Genomic DNA, 17,148 nt, shown 5'->3' on the forward strand with positions numbered 1-17,148 from the left:
TTCCCATTCTGTTGGCTGCCATTTGTTTCCTTGACAATGTCCTTAGCCTTACAGAAACTTTGCAATCTCATTAAGTCCCATTTATTAATCTTTGACCTTAGAGCTTGAGCCATTGGTGTTTTGTTCAGGAAATATTCTCCTGTGCCTATGTGTTCTAAGGTTTTCCCTACTTTCTCATCTAATAGTTTCAGTGTATCTGGTTTAATGTGGAGATCTTTAATCCACTTACACTTGAGCTTTGTACAAGGAGATAAGAACGGGTCTATTTTCATTCTTTTGCATGTTGAGTGCCAGTTGGACCAGCACCATTTGTTGAATAGGCTGTCCTTTTTCCATTGAATGTTTACTGCTCCTTTGTCAAAAATCAGGTGACTATATACATGAGGGCTCATTTCTGGATCTTCTATTCTATTCCATTGATCCACCTGCCTATTTCAGTACCAGTACCATGCAGTTTTCAGCACAATTGCCTTGTAATATAGCTTGAGGTCAGGGATAGTGATTCCCCTAGATGTTTTTTTGTTGTTGAGGATGGATTTCGCTATTCTAGGTCTTTTGTTATTCCATATGAAATTGCACATTGATCTTTCCAATTCCATGAAGAACTGGGTTGGAATTTTGATGGGGATTGCATTGAATCTGTAGATTACTTTTGGTAGGATGGCCATTTTTAAGATGTTGATCTTTCCAATCCATGAGCATGGGAGATCTTTCCATTTTCTGAGATCCTCCTCAATTTCTTTCTTTAGAGGTTTGAAGTTCTTGTCATACAGGTCCTTCACTTGCTTAGTTAGAGTCACACCAAGGTATTTCATAGTTTTTGTAATGATTGTAAAGGGTACCTTTTCCCTAATTTCTTTCTCCACATGTTTGTTCTTTGAGTATAGGAAGGCTACTGATTTGTTTGAGTTAATTTTGTATCCGGCCACTTTGCTGAACTTGTTTATCAGCTGTAGGAGTTCTCTGGTGGAATTTTTGGGGTCACTCAAGTACACTATCATGTCATCGGCAAAGAGTGATGTTTTTATCTCTTCCTTTCCGATTTGTATCCCCTTGATCTCCTTTTGCTGTCTAATTGCTCCAGCCAGGACTTCCAGTACTATGTTGAATAGGTAGGGAGAGAGTGGGCAGCCTTGTCGAGTCCCTGATTTTAGTGGGATTGCTTCAAGTTTCTCGCCATTAAGTTTGATGTTGGCTGTTGGTTTGCTGTATATTGCTTTTATTATGTTTAAATATGGGTCTTGGATTCCTGTTCTTTCCAGGACTTTTAACATGAAGGGGTGTTGGATTTTGTCCAATGCTTTCTCAGTGTCTAGTGAGATGACCATGTGATTTTGGTCTTTAAGTTTGTTTATATGGTGGATTACATTGATGGATTTCCTTATGTTAAACCATCCCTGCATCCCAGGGATGAAGCCTACTTGGTCATGATGAATGATGGTTTTGATGTGTTCTTGGATTCGGTTTGCAAGGATTTTGTTGAGTATTTTTGCATCAATGTTCATAAGTGAGATTGGTCTGAAGTTCTCTTTCCTTGTAGGGTCTTTGTGTGGCTTAGGTACGAGGGTTATTGTAGCCTCAAAAAATGAGTTGGGTAATATTCCATCTGATTCTATCTTTTGGAATAGTTTGGCGAATATTGGTGTTATATCCCCAATAAATGTCTGATAAAATTCTGCACTGAACCCGTCTGGACCTGGGCTTTTTTTTGGTTGGGAGGCTTTTGATGACTTCTTCTATTTCTTTAGGTGTTATAGGGTTATTTAGATGGTTTACTTGGTCCTGGTTAAACTTTGAGACCTTTTATCTGTCTAGGAATTCATCCATTTCCTCCAGATTTTCTAATTTTGTGGAGTATAAGTTTTTGTAGTAGGATCTGATGATTTCTTGAATTTTCTTAGTTTCAGTTGTTATGTCACCACTTTCCTTTCTGATTTTGTTAATTTGGATACTCTCTCTTTGCCCTCTAGTTAGTCTGGCTAGGGGTTTATCAATCTTGTTGATTTTCTCAAAGAACCAACTCTTGGTTTTGTTGATTTTTTCAATGGTTCTTTTTGTTTCTATTTGGTCTATTTCTGCCCTAATTTTGATTATTTCTTGCCGTCTACTCTTTTTGGGTATATCTGCTTCCTTTTGTTCTAGGGCTTTTAGCTGTGCTGTCAGGTTGCTGATATGAGCTCTCTCCAGTTTCTTTTTGGAAGCACTTAGGGCTATGAGTTTTCCTCTCAATACTGCTTTCATTGCATCCCATAGGTTTGGGTATGTTGTGTTATCGTTTTCGTTGAATTCTAGAAAGTCCTTAATTTCTTTCTTTATTTCTTCTTTGACCCTGCTATCCTTTAACAGAGCGTTGTTTAGTTTCCATGTGTATGTGGGCATTTTGTTGTCTTTGTTGTTGTTAAAGACCAGCCATAGACCATGGTGATCTGAGAGGATGCATGGGAGTATTTCAATCTTCTTATATCGATGAAGGCTCATTCTGTGTCCAATTATGTGGTCAATTTTCGAGAAGGTGCCATGGGGTGGTGAGAAGAAGGTGTATTCTTTTACTTTAGGATAGTATGTTCTGTATATATCTATTAATTCTAGTTGGTTCAAAGTCTCTGCTAGTTTTGCAGTGTCCTTGTTCAGTTTCTGTTTCCCTGATCTGTCCATTGGTGAAAGTGGGGTATTAAAGTCTCCCACTATTATTGTGTGGGGTGAAATGTATTTTTTGAGCTTTAGTAGAGTTTCTTTTATGAATGTGGGTGATTTTTTATTTGGAGCATATATGTTAAGGATTGAGAGTTCCTCCTGACAGATTTCCCCAGTAATGAGTAAAAAGTGTCCTTCCTTATCTTTTTTGATAACTTTTGGTTGGAAATTTACTTTATTCGATATTAGAATAGCCACTCCAGCTTGCTTCTTGGAGCTGTTTGCTTGGAAGTTTTTTTCCCACCCTTTTACTCTGAGATAGTGTCTGTCTCTGTCTCTGAGATGAGTTTCCTGTATGCAGCAAAAGGCTGGATTTTGTTTATGTATCCAGTCTGATAGTCTATGTCTCTTTATTGGGGAGTTGAGACCATTTATGTTAATAGATATCAAGGAATAATTGTTTCTGTTTCCTGCCATTTTTGCTTTTTTGGGTTGAGTTGTGTCTGTGTTTTTTTCTTCTTTTAGTTTTCTTGTTTAGGAGTTTTCTTGTTTTTACTAGGCTGTATTTTCCCTCCTTGTATTGGGTTTTCCACCTATAATTCGTTGTAGTGCTGGGTTTGTGGTCAGATATTGTGTGAATTTTGATTTGTCTTGAAATATCTTTGTCTCTCCATCGATGGTGATTGATAGTTTTGCTGGGTATAGCAGCTTGGGCTGGCACTTGTGCTCTCTTAAGGAGTGCATGATGTCTGTCCAGGCTCTTCTAGCTTTCATAGTCTCTGTTGAGAAATCGGGTGTGAGTCTGATTGGTCTGCCTTTATATGTTACCTGACCTTTTTCCCTTACTGCTTTTAGTATTCTTTCTTTACTTTGGGCACTTGATGTTTTTACTATTATGTGTCGGGAGGTATTTCTTTTCTGGTCCAACCTATTTGGAGTTCTGAAGGCTTCTTTTATGCTCGTGGTCATCTCATTCTTGAGGGTAGGGAAGTTTTCTTCTATGATTTTGTTGAAGATATTTACTGTGCCTCTTAGTTGATACTCTTCTCCCTCTTCTATTCCTATTATCCTTAGGTTCGGTCTTCTCATTGTGTCTTGTATTTCCTGGACATTTTGGGTTAGGAGCTTTTTGTTTTTTGCATCTTCTCTGGCTGTTTTGTCTATGTTTGCAATGTTGTCTTCTGCCCCGAGATTCTCTCCTCGATCTCTTGTAATCTGTTGGAAATGCTTGCTTCTGTGACTCCTGATTTCTTTTTTTTGGTGTTCTGACTCTAGGGTTATCTCTTTTAGCGCTTTCTTTATTGTGTCAATTTCTGTTTTAATTTCCCTCTTCCATTCCTTTATTTCTTTGGTTCTGTTTTCGTCTCGTTCTTTGAGTTCTTTGAGTGTTTTTCTTGTTTCTTCTTTAAAAGCTTCTGAATCTTTTTGCTTTTCCTCCCTTTCTTGTTTAAGTAACTCTATCAGCATCTTGAGGCATGATTTCAGGTCTGTGTCTTCTTTCTCTGGAGTGTTTGGAATTCCGATGTTTGCTACTATCGGAGAGCTGGGTTCTGGTGTTGCTAGATTGTCTTGGTTTCCTTGGGATATACTCTTTCTCTTTCCTCTTGCCATTTTGTTGTCAGTGATATGTTCTTGCCTTTCCCTTGTATCTGGTCTGTGTCCCTGGTACACTTTCCGTGTGCACTCCGCAGAGATCTCTCTACTCCCCAGCAGCCCAGGTTCCGGGTGGCAGCTGGGCCAGGCTCCGCTCTGCGTCCTGAATTCGCCTCCGGGTGGGAACAGACGTTCCTGAGATCTGTTCCTGGTCACAGATGCTCAGCCTCTCCGAGCCACCTTTCCGGCTGGCAGGTGGGCCAGGCTCCTCTCTGCGTCCTGAAGTTGTCTCCGGGTGGGAACAGAAGTTCCTAAGATCTGTTCCCGGTCACAGTTGCTCAGCCTGTACGAGCCGCCTTTCCGGCTGGCAGTTGATTCATCCTTTTTTAAGTTATGGGCTTTCGATTTTCAACTTGTGAGTAATGTGAGGATGGAGGTCAGCAATGTCCTTAAAACAGGAAGAATGGCTGACGTAACCTTTGCCCATGAAGGTAAGTTTCCAAATTAATATGCCTTCTTATTGTGAGAAAAACAAGAAACACTTACCCTGTGACTTAATCAGTGTTCTATTGCTGTGAAGAGATACCGTGACTACAGCAACACTTACAAAAGAAAGCATTTAATTGGGGATTGCTTAGAGTTTCAGAGGTTTAGTCCATTATCTTCTTAGCAGGGAGCATGGTGACATGCAGGCAGATATGATATCTGGGAGTTCTATGTCTGGATCCAAAGGTAGCAGGAAGAAAGAGATCCCAAGAGACATGCTACCTCCTACCTCCAACAAGGTCATACCTCCTAACCCTTTCAAATCCTTTCACCACGACCAGGTGAGCAAGAATGCAAATCTCTGAGCCTATAGGGCCATTCTTATTTAAACAATCATGCCTTACAACATTGTGTCCAGTGTAGAAATGTAGACAGTGAGGCTGGGAATCAGCCATGCAGCAATTAGAACACTGAGGTTTGAACTCACAAGGGAAAGTCCTCAGACACCTGTCATCTTCCCTTCAGTTCCTTCTAATGAAGAAAAAAATTTCAGTACCACTTAATTACTATTATTTGTGAGATAAACCCAAATTTAATGTATTGTAATTATTGGACTCTTAACCCATGTTGAGTAATGAAGATACTGTGAAAATCTGTCAATTTATAAGAGGTTAAAATGATACCTTCTGTACTGGCTCCAAAATGATTAAAGTAAGCAACCAGATACCTTCAATTTCCTGTTTAAATGGATGCAGCATTAGATGGAAATGAGCAATTGTGCAGACGACCCAATTTACCCCTCTGATACACCTTCATTAAACGGTTCTTAAATAAACCTTACATTCCCTGCTGATAAGAAGCTTTTCAATACACATACACATAAACGTTCTTGGTCATTCCCACATGGTTGGACTAGCAAAGGCATTTTGTTAACTTGAAAGATAATGAGAAGAGTGTAGCCCTTCACATCTAAGTCACTCACAGGTGAAGGTGTCTAAGTGACAGAGGTCATCACAAGTCACTAGCACTACTGAAACTTTCCCTGAAGCATTCCCCTAAAATCATCTCTCCAGATCAATGCCATGCAAGTGATGAAATTATCTTATTAACCATCAAAATAAAAGGAACCTTGAGAATAAAGTTGTCATTCTTAATTAAAATAGATTCTTTAATTCCTTTAACTAACTAGAGTAGATGCTAATACTGTAAACGTTTAGCTGAAAGAAGGCTTCTATGTGCACCCTAATTAGTGAACACTTCATTTATATATGTTGTAGCTCATAGCTGTTTACCAGCGGGGTTGGGGTTAGTCTCTTCGGCCTACTTTTTAAATGATTAAATATTCTCCATCCAACCAAATAGGTATCTTCAGAGTTATATTTTGCATGCTTAAACATCCTTTAAACACACACACCATCGCTCACATTTGGGAAGTGGGGGAGATCTAGAGCCAGTACATTCATTACGTGTTTATTAAAGCAGGGTATTTTTTTTTCATGGGGTCATGCACAGCTAGAAAATGAGGCTGGGTTTAATAACAAAGCAAGTGCATTCTAGCACCACAAAAATTATAAAATTTTAATGTGTGATGTGTTCCTTAATTATGGAAAACACTGCAAAGAATAACATCCTTGGAATTTACTATGTGAATACTCTTAATTTATGATTAATTTCCCCTTAAAACACAAGTGTGAAGTCTCTATTAGAGTTGTCGGGGTGATGTGCTAATATGCATCACTAAGATCTTAAATTTCTAAGCAGCAATGCTGCTCGTTAGGTGTAAATAAGGCTTACCTTAATTAAAATACACTAGCCCCAGCCTCTCTACAGACCTGGCTTCCTCTTTATACAGGACAGGTTCATTATCTATCTCAAGTTAATAAAAGGATGACCTACTGTGGTTACTTCTTTTAAATTTTAATTTTAATTACTATTTTGCTAATGGAAATAAAGCACCAAAGAATCGTGAATATGATCCAAAAGCAATTTTGAAAAGTTAATTAAAATACCTCTTGAAAGCTTCAAAAGGAATTTAGCACTTACATGGCTTGGTAACCGGTGGTCTTATAAACACAGCATTAGATATCAAGGCTATAAAAATGATTTTTTTAAAGCAATGAATGAAACATGCTGCAGAGCTACAACACTTCTCCCTGCATCTTGAACTAATGGTTCCACTAATAGGTGTAAACACAAAAGTTTTCACTGGAAACTTTACCATTCAACAAAGGCCCTTCACACAGAACTGGAATGGGTGAGCATTACACAACAGCCCTCCAACACACATAAAACTCAAGTGCTGTCAGGCTTTTGCATAAGACCGTCTGGTTTAATCCAGAAGGCTGCAGATGTGTTCAGTTTATCTCTTGGTCCTTTGGGACCTGAATATAAAATTAAAAGGCTGCTATATGTTGTATAAAATTCAGGAGCAGAGTTTTATTAGGGCAGCTTCCTCTTCAATCCAAATTTCAAAGGTTTACACATATATTATTGATCTTATCTGTGAACATATTGGTTCAGTAAGGAGCCTTTAAACAGAACACAATTCGTAGATTTTATTGAGACTCACTGCTCCTCATGAATAAGATGAGAATTCGAGATGAAGACTATCACAGAGTGCTCCAGGCAGGAAACCCGCTCTTTGTGATATTCAAAATATATTTGGCGGCTCTTCTATTACAAACCTAGTAATGTTATGGTTTATAAATGCAATGTGTATTTTTGTACCAGACCACTTGACTGCTTCCAGTAAGTAAAATTCTCTGAATTCATTAGCAATAATAAATTTTTCTTATCCTGTTTCTGGAAGAGAGGTGGGGGAGGGAGAGGGAGAGGGAGGGAGGGAGAGAGGGAGGGAGGGAGAGACAGAGGGAGGGAGGGACAGACGGACGGAGGAAGTAAAAAAAGGAGGGAGGAAGGGGTACCATTCTGCCAGACTCCACTCTCAACCCTGTTACATTAGAAGAAACATTCTACTTAACATAATGTCATGGATCTTGACTTTTAGAAGCTGGCATTCAAATTTTATGTTCTGATACTTCTCTGTTTTTATTTGTACGTGTGTGAGTGTTTTTCCTGAGTATATATCTATGTATCATATACATGCCTTGTGCCTGAAGACATTCTCTGAGACTGGCATGACAGGTGATTCTTGAGCCACCCTATAGGGTTGGAAACCTAATTCCAGTCCTCTGCAAGAATGGTGGGTGTTTCTAACCGCTGAGCCACCTCTTCAGTTTGAAATTTCAAAATTTGTAAAGTTTAAACAAGCATAGGATGAAAATGATAGAATAAATGTGAAAAGTTTCCCTGAGTTTCTATCACTCCAGAATAACCTAGAAACCCAACTTAAATTAACACTCATAAATGGAACCAAATGAACTGTAGACATCCTAACCCAAATACAGTCGGGAGGCTCAGGCAAGGGAACAGTGAGTTCAAGGCCAGCCCAGACGACACAGTTCGGCTCTGTTGGGACAGCAGGGTGGAAAATCAAGGAAATTTCAAGCTAAGTGTGATGGCACACACCTTTAATCCCAACTCTGGGGGTTCAGAGAGAGATAGCTAATTCTCCCTGAATTTAACTGGTCTGCATATGCAAACCTTGTCTCAAAATAAAAAAATAAAATAAAAAGATAAATTTCAAACACCTCAAAGAAGAGCCTTTTCCTTCTGCTGTTACAAGTGTGCCACTCTTGTGAGTGTATCTATCTCCTGACAATCTGGAAAACAAGTAAATCCTAAATAAGCCACGGTGCCCTTTATTCCCTACATAGAATGATGTCTCTGTGTTTACTGCATATGGAATCTCCTCACAAGTGAGTGGTTTCCTCAAAACACTTTACACCTTGGGGTTGGGAACTTAAGGTGACTGTTCTCTAGAAGCATTACCTGGGTATCAGATTTATTCTGAAAAGGAATCTACATGATAAATTTATGACAGTGTAGCTAAAAGATTTCACTGAAATATAAACCCAAACCAAAGTATATCTATCCTAGCAATTAAATAAAATGTGAAGTCTATTTAATAAATGTTTGCTGTTTTTAAACTCGCTAAGGCATTTCACTGAAAGAGAAAGCAAATGTAGACAAGGCAATTGGGAACATTCAGGAGAGGATGGTCTGGGCTTTGTCAAAGTTGTTGAAGGCTCCCGCCACCAGTTCCATGTGGTGAAGAGGAAGCTGTTTCCGTACTGTAATTAACGAAAATGGGAAGTCAAGTTGAATGAAAGACAGTTTCTTATTCTTAAATGTCCCAGGAATGGTGGATTTGGTTAGAAAATCCAGCAAATAGAAATGTTTGTGGATGTCCTGAGAAGTACTTTGAGCTCTCCCGGGATCTTTGCAGGATGTCACCCCAGTTCTGTACTAGGACATAATTTCACTTGAATTCTAACATGGTTAAAAGAGAGTGCCTCAGAGAGACAAATACTGAATGAATATTCTCACTTATATGTGGAAGCTAAGGACTGATAATAGGGCCATCTAAATTTCTGTAGGTAAATATGGGTGAAAGCAATTAATTGTAGATTTCACACTATCCAGTAGAAAAAAAAATATTGCCAACACAGTGAAATAATAATGGTTGTGGTAATGGGCATGTCAATTACCCTGACCTGATTTATACGTTTACTGAAACATTGCATTTAACCCATAAATACAAATAGTGTTATGAGTTAGTATATATCTGTTATGTTTTTAATGATTATTTTTAGTTGTGTGTTTGTGACTGTGTGTGGATATGTGCACAAGGACACGCATACAGACAGAAGCCAGAAGAGGGTCTCAGATACCCTGGAGCTGGAGAAACAAGCATCTATGAGCCAGCGATGTTAGGAGCTGGACACTGAACTTGAGTTCTCTGCAAGAACAGCAGAGTCCTTAATAGTGTCCTTAACCACTGAGCCCTTTGTGGTACATTTATAACACAAAAAAGATATATTTCCAGCAGCAAATAATTAATACAAAAAGAGCTTTTTCCTTCAACTACTATAGCTATGGCAGACTTCAGCTCCATTTTTCCTGATCTCCTTCCTGGTTTTCTGTCCTGTCCTGTTCTGTTTTCTGTTCTGTTCTAAGTCCTATGTGGCCCAGGCTGGCCTCACATTCACGTTCTCACTTCCTTCACTGTCTGTGTGCTGGCATTATATGCCTCCCCAGCACCCGAAGCTCTGTTAACTGTGTTCCTATAAGCGACAATACAGGCAGGGGGTAGTAGCATACGCCTTAAACCCCAGCACTCAGGAGACAGAGGAAGGCAGAACCAGGCAGACCTCCATGATTTCAAGGCCAGCCAAGGCCACATAATGAGACCCTGTCTCAAAAAACAAGCCTGTGATGAGAGCAAGCCTCCAACTTATAACTGAGACGGGAGAGGAGCAACACCAGAGACAGATTGTTCTGGAGGACACTAAGCAAGCTCTAAAAGAACAGAAATGCGGGAGGAAGGAGAGGTGACTAAGGGGAAAGTAACTGGATTAGTTAACATGTGTAGGACAAGGTGTATACATGTGTGCACAACTGAGACCAGAGGTCAAAGTCAGTACCTTCCTCGGCAGCTCCCCACCTTATATTTTGAGACAGGGTCTCCTACTGAAACTGAAAGTCACCAGTTGGCTAGGCTGGCAGGTCTGAGTTCCAGCGATCCTCCTGCCTCTGCCATCCCAGTGCGCACCACCATGTATGCCTATAGAGGCGCTGGAGATCCAGACTCAGCTCCTTACGCTTACTGTTCAAGCACTTCATAGACTGAACCATCTCCCCAGACCCCACTGATAGGGTTGCTGGTTTTTTAAATTATTAAGGTTTTGTTTATAAAAGGGAAGGAGGAAGGAGGAAAGGGAGAGGGGGGAGAGAGAGGAAGAAAGAGTGAGGGGGAGCAAAAAGCAAAAAGGATAAAGAGGCAGGAACAGCATGAGTTCCTATTGCTCACTGGCTCTTTCATGTAAATCAGCATTTTCTTCTCAGTGTTTCTTTTGAAGGAAAAATACAGCCAAGTGTAGGATGATGCGTGTGAGTCCTGAAATGTAAGCTCTCTCCTCTTACGCTTCTACAGTAATCAGCACTGAGAACAGGTAGAGCATCCACCAGACTTTTTGCATAAAACCACAGTAGTTTAGCTATGTCATTGCAAAACATTTGTTGTTTATACTTTGGCCCTCCAGGACCTATGCTAATATTGAACTGATAATGCACTGCATAAAATTCAGGACCATAACTAGATTAGTCAAGGGCAGAAACAGCAAGGACGCTCTCAGAGTCATTAACACATTTCCTGTGCACCAGCTCTCTCTCTAAGACTGTGTAGTGTTTTCTCAGTGTCTGAGCTTTAGGAAGACAGCAAGTGTTAACGTCCTGTGGCAGCGTTCTGTGAGTTACACTCTGGAAAGAGCTAGCAGGGATGAGACAAAGATCCCTGGGAAGTTCACAGCCCTAGTGATTCCCATAGTCCCCTGTGGTCCAGCAGCACTTTGAAGGATCAAGCCAAAGCAATAAAACAGGATAAAGACACAGGGCATCAACTGGAAGAGAAGGGAAGCCCTAACACTCTTGGAAAATGATATGAGGAAAATCCAAGAGAATCAAATAAATCTATTGGAACAGAAGTAAACAACAAAAAAAAATCAATGGTTTTCACTTAAAATAACAACAATCCACTGGGAAATATAGAAGAAAATATTCTACTCATAATGTGAATCGAAAAAGAGAGAGAGCACCCAAAAGAAAAATGGGCAAAGAATATTAACAAGCAATTAACAGAAATATGCAAATGGCCAATTAACATATGAACAGATGTTCAAACTCAATAATAATCAAAGAAATATAAATTAAAACAAGATGCCATTTTCCCCTCATGAGAATTAAAATGATTAAAAACATGGGTAATGCCACATCTTGACATGAAATGTGGAGGGAGAAGACTCTGTGATACAAACAGTATTACTCAAAGTCCAGACAGGAACAAAGCACACACTCAAGTCTGCAAAACACAAGAGCATTCACTCAGATTGAGTCATGAGGGTGTGCACACAGAGCGGGAGGCAGCTGTGAGCAGTGCCACTCTGACGGCTACCAGCAGGAAAGCAAAGATGGGCAAAGCACCACATCCTCCGGTGAAGGGAAGCCACCGCAGCTCAGCTTCCCAAGAACGGTCAAGAGAAGCCATACTCTTCCGCTGTATCAAAATCGAGAAGGAAGAACAAGTATTTCCAGGCCAGTCTCCCAGAACAGTAATAGAGCAGAGGAAAAGAGGTATGAAGAAGGGCCAGGATCCCAGAAAGAGGCAATGGAAGATACACAGCATGTACATGTAGGCAAGCACAAATTAGTAAAGCCAATTTTGATGAAAACTTTCCATAAATAACAGGTTAAAACATTGGCAAAGAGCAAAGATTTGCTTACGTGTTTTTAATAAAAAAAAATCAATCTATCAGCAGCGGTTATATCTAAAGAGGGCTGGAAGTTAAACTCAGGACACTGGGGTCAGCCAGATATAGATTCCCAACTGATTCTAGACAGCCAATGCTCTTTTGGCGAAATAAAGTAGATCAGGGAAAAATGAAACTCACCTACTGGGAGAACATTTAGTCAAGATTTTCACCACCAAACCACAGGAGATTCATGGCCTTCAGCACTGAAAGAGAAATGCAATTTAGGACAAGGGTAACAGGCCAACTAGATGACTCAGCAGATAAAGGCCTCTAAGCCTAAGGACCTAAGTTTGAACTTCTAGGACCCCTAGAAGGAAAGAACTGACTCCTTAGAGTTTTCCTCTGAGCTCCACACATAGACCATGGAACACATTCTACATATACATATATATATATGTACATACATATAAGCAGGTACACACACAAACAAATAAATACACAATAAAACAATTTTAAAGGATAAGAAATGTCCAGACCCAATGATTCAGTGGTCAGATTCTCTTCCTTCCACCTACTGACCCTCTGTCCTTCCCCAGAGTCAACCATCACTTCATCACTTCCTCCTCTTGGTGGCTTTACCCTCTCTCACCAGTGGTTCTCATGAGTCCTGGTCCCTGGCTACAGGTAACACGGGCTTGTATTCTCCAGGCTTCATGTTCAAAATGAAGGAAAAGCTACCCTGATGTTTCAACTAAAATAACCCAGAAAATGTTACTAACTGGACAGACATGGGTTACATGATCAACCCTCAACCAATTTCCCCTAGCAAAGCATGGAACAGGGTATAGGAGTTGGCACTTTCTGGCATACATGTCCACCTTGTAACCAAGATGTACAAGTTTTCATGGACACACAGCCACAACCACATGTTTAAAATAAAGAATAGTATCTCCCTCCTCCCACCCACCTCTCTCCCTGCCCCCCCCCCACAGAGAGAAAGAGAGAGAGAGAGAGAGACAGAGACAGAGACAGAGACAGAGAGAGGGAGGGAGGGAGGGAGGGAGGAAGGGAGGGAGAGAGAGAGAGAGTAATAATACTGTGTAAGTGGTAATCTTGGTCAAGTTCTTCAGTGCCTCAAATCTGTATATAAATGAAGATGATGAAAGCACCTTATAATGGGGTGTTGGGGGTAGGGTGGCTAATCTAATATACCTTACTGTTCTTACTGTTTGATAACATGAAGCTCACAGGGCTGTGCCCCAGGAAAGATTTGGCCACCTGTCCTCAATAGGCCAAGTAAAAGAGTCAAATTAATAGTAGGACAAAGATGTCCAGTGACTTCCCAGAGTCATCTTCTAGGACCTGACATGAAATGAAAGTTTAAATAGAGGGTCAAGGATACCCCTGAGCAGTATTAATCAATATGTGGTCCTGCCCATCACTGTCTGGGCTTTTGTCTCATCCTGTAAGGTGATCTAACAAGTGGGTAGAACTGTGTGAGCCTCCCTTCCAGAAGATGAGTTCAGATTGTGAGACACAGTATTATCTTTGAATGCCTTCCTTTCTGCCAGGCTAGCTACATTATTGTCTTTGCAATTCATAGTCCATATTATTTTATTTTCAAAAAGAACATATATTGTTTTTAATCAAAAGAAAGACAACTCTATTGTAGCCAACAACATTAATTGCAGAAGAGCCATTAGTTATGCTTATTAATAACTATTTAAAATTTAAATTGTCTTTAGAGTTACCAGAATTACCTAGCACTGATAGTTGCTATACTGTGTGTTTTCCAGGTGTTACCAATTTAACCCTTAAGAATACTTCATGAAGATGAAATTTCCATTTGATTGATGCAACTAAAACTCAGAAGAGTAAACTAACTTATCCAAGAACACAATGCCAATAATTAATTCAACTGCTGTGTGAACCCAGGTCGGCCTGAGGCAAGAACCTCAGAACTAAGACCCAGAAGCCAAGTCCTGCCCATTCACCATATTTCTGTCACCCATCAGCTGAGCAGCTTTACATTTTTAATTGTTAATATCTTAGTTAGGGTTTACTTCTGTGAACAGATGTCATGACCAAGGCAAGTCCTATAAGGACAACATTAAACTGGGCCTGTCTTACAGGTTCAAAGGTCCAATCCATTATTGTCAAGGTGGGAGCATCCAGGCAGGCATGGCACTGGAGGAGCTGAGAGTTCTGCATCTTTATCTGAAGGCTGCTAGTGAAGACTGATTTCCAGGGTGAGGGTCTCAAGCCCACACCCACAATGAAACACCTACTCCAACAAGGCCACACCTCCTAATGGTGCCCCTCCCTGAGCCAAACATATACAAACCATCACAGCTGATATGACTCAAAACAAAGCAAAAAGGCTGAAGAGATAGCTCAGCAGTTAAGAGCATTGGCTGCTCTTCCAGAGGTCCTAGGTTTGATTCCCAGAACCTGAATGGCTGTCACAGATCTCTGTGATGACAGTTCCAGGGCATCCAACACTCTCTTCTAGCTTTTGTTGGTACCAGGCATACACAAGATGCACAGACAGACCCAGGCAGAATTTCCATTCACATAAAAGTAAAAAATGAATTTTAAATTAATGTTAAAAGAAATGGTTCAAAAAGACACTTGGCTCACACAAAAATTAATTGAACCTCACATATAACATGATGCTCATGTGTCTCCGTCTTCTCAAGCTGCCTTAAAGCCACAGTGCAGGAGCAGACAGAGCAGCAGAGCAGATCAGGGGACCACAGCGACAGACAGTCCTGTCTACGCTAATGACCCCTGACTCAATAAGTTCAAGATTCACTTACCTTCACTACCACTCTACCTGACACCTCAAAATTGCTTTGTTTGATGTAGCCATTAGCAGAACCCTGGGGCCCAAAGCAAGATAAATTTAGTGTAGAGAATAGAAGGACAAGCAAGCTCAGCTTGGAAGAATAAAGAGAGAAAAGAGAACATGGGTAAAGAGAAAAGAGTCTCATGTGGCACATATGCTGATTGAGCTGTTACAGAAAATGCCGTCCACTCAAATGTCTATCACACCTCTGAGTCTGGACCGCTTGGTTTGAAATAAAGAGTTTAGAAGTAAATCTGCATTATATTTTCAATCTGAACTGTTTAAAATCAACGGAAATAAAATGGGTAGGAATGATTACACTAAAATTCTTTCTTTTTTTTAAATGTGTGTTGATATTTTGCCTGCATACATGGCTGTGTGGGGTGTCAGATCCCCTGGAACTGAACTTACAGGCAGGCATGACCTGCCATGTGGATGTAGGAAACTAAGGATGAGTAGATGGCACAAAATAGAAGGCATTCTGGCTACAGTATCTGCTATGATTTGATTGTGTCTCTAAAATTCTTATATCACCTCAATCCCCACTGTGATATTAGTAAGAAGTGTAGTCTTCCATGGCTCCAGAACCATATGCATCAGAGGATACTGGCATCAGTGGGAGGAGAGGCCTTTGGTCCAGCAAAGGTTCATTTTCCCAGTGTAGGGGAATGCCAAGGCACTAAGGTGGAAGAGGGAGTTTGGGAGAGGGAGCACCTTCATGAATGCCATGGGAGGGAGAGAGGATTGGGGGAAAGGAGATGCCATCTGAAATGCAAATACAGAGAATATCCAATTTAAAAAAAAAAAAAAAACTGAAAAAAAGGAGTGTAGTCCTTAGGGAAGACTTTAAATCATATGGTCACTAACTTAATGAATTGAATTAAAGCCCTTAGAAAAGAGGCTTCCCAGTCAAATGACCTTTCAACCCTCCTGCTGTGTGTGGCCACAGCACTCGAAATCACAGAACGATGCAGCAGCAAGTGGCTTTCTTAGAAGTGGAGGTGAGTCCTCACCAGAAACGCAGTCAATTGGTCCCTCGAACTCAGAATGCCCAGCATCCAAAGCTGGAAGAAATAAAGAAAGAAAACATTATCACTTGTAAACTCTTCAGACTAGGTATAAGAGGCATGGAGTCCAGTACATTTATAGTCTGCTGCTCAAACTTTAAAATACGAATTATCCCCAAAGCAGTAAGAAGCCACTTGGCTACTGGACAAAGACCGTAAGTAAGATGTGAGTGCTGATGGCCACTTGTTTACCCGGGATCCTTAGCAAGCTGCTGCCTTTCTTAGCATTGGCTTTCTGTGCCATCCAAGCAGCTGTCAGGTTTGTCACTGTGATGGGAACTGCGGGTACATCAGAAAGCATCCATGAGGAGTCAGTGTGGCGGCAAGGGTAAGACACAACACAGTAACTGTTGGTGCTAGGTGTTCTGTAACTGGCAACTATAAAGACAATTCAAATAAATCATTAAAAGGGAATGTATCTGTTGTCTCTTCCTCCATTAATCCTGTTGGCTTCTCTTCTCTCAAAATAGAAACATCATTATTATGACATTGACGAGTTCTCTCAAAACTAAAATATGTATATTAATGCATTTTTTAAAATGGCAAAATGTCACAAAAGGTGTTTGTATTATTTTTTCTCAATATTTTTTCTTAAGGTGTCAAGACATCTGATTTAGAAACAATGCCATCCATAGAGAGAGACAGATGGTATTTAGGCAAGTTCCCGTGCCTACTTAAGGTTAAGGACTCACAGCATACATTTCAAATGCAGCATTACAAGTAAAAATTAAACAGGAAGGCTGGTGGGTTGAAGGGAACTGTGCAGCTCATTCTAAATCACAATCTCTTTTCTCCTTGGGCTTGCAAAACTACACTGAAGGCTTGATTGGAGAGCATGTATTAGCTGGCAGGTTAACCTTTCTACACTATAGGATTTGGGTTCCAAAGCTGATGGCAAAACCACCATGTTTCAAAATCCTGATCTTCTCAATTCTACAGTGTAAGCCATCTGAAAATGTATGCCCGTTAATTAACCCCGGGATCCCGTCAAGGTAATTGAAGCATAAGGTTAGGACGAACACTTACATGGCAGATAAAGAATTCTGGAGCAGGCATCCCCTTACCCTATTGCCCCTTTCTTCTCTCAGTGTGACAAGAGTAGCTTCCCCAGCTGAAGCACAAACCCACTGAGCAGAGTCAAGTGGGCACA

Source organism: Micromys minutus (assembly GCF_963924665.1).
Source record: "Micromys minutus genome assembly, chromosome: 4".
Lineage (NCBI taxonomy): Eukaryota > Metazoa > Chordata > Mammalia > Rodentia > Muridae > Micromys > Micromys minutus.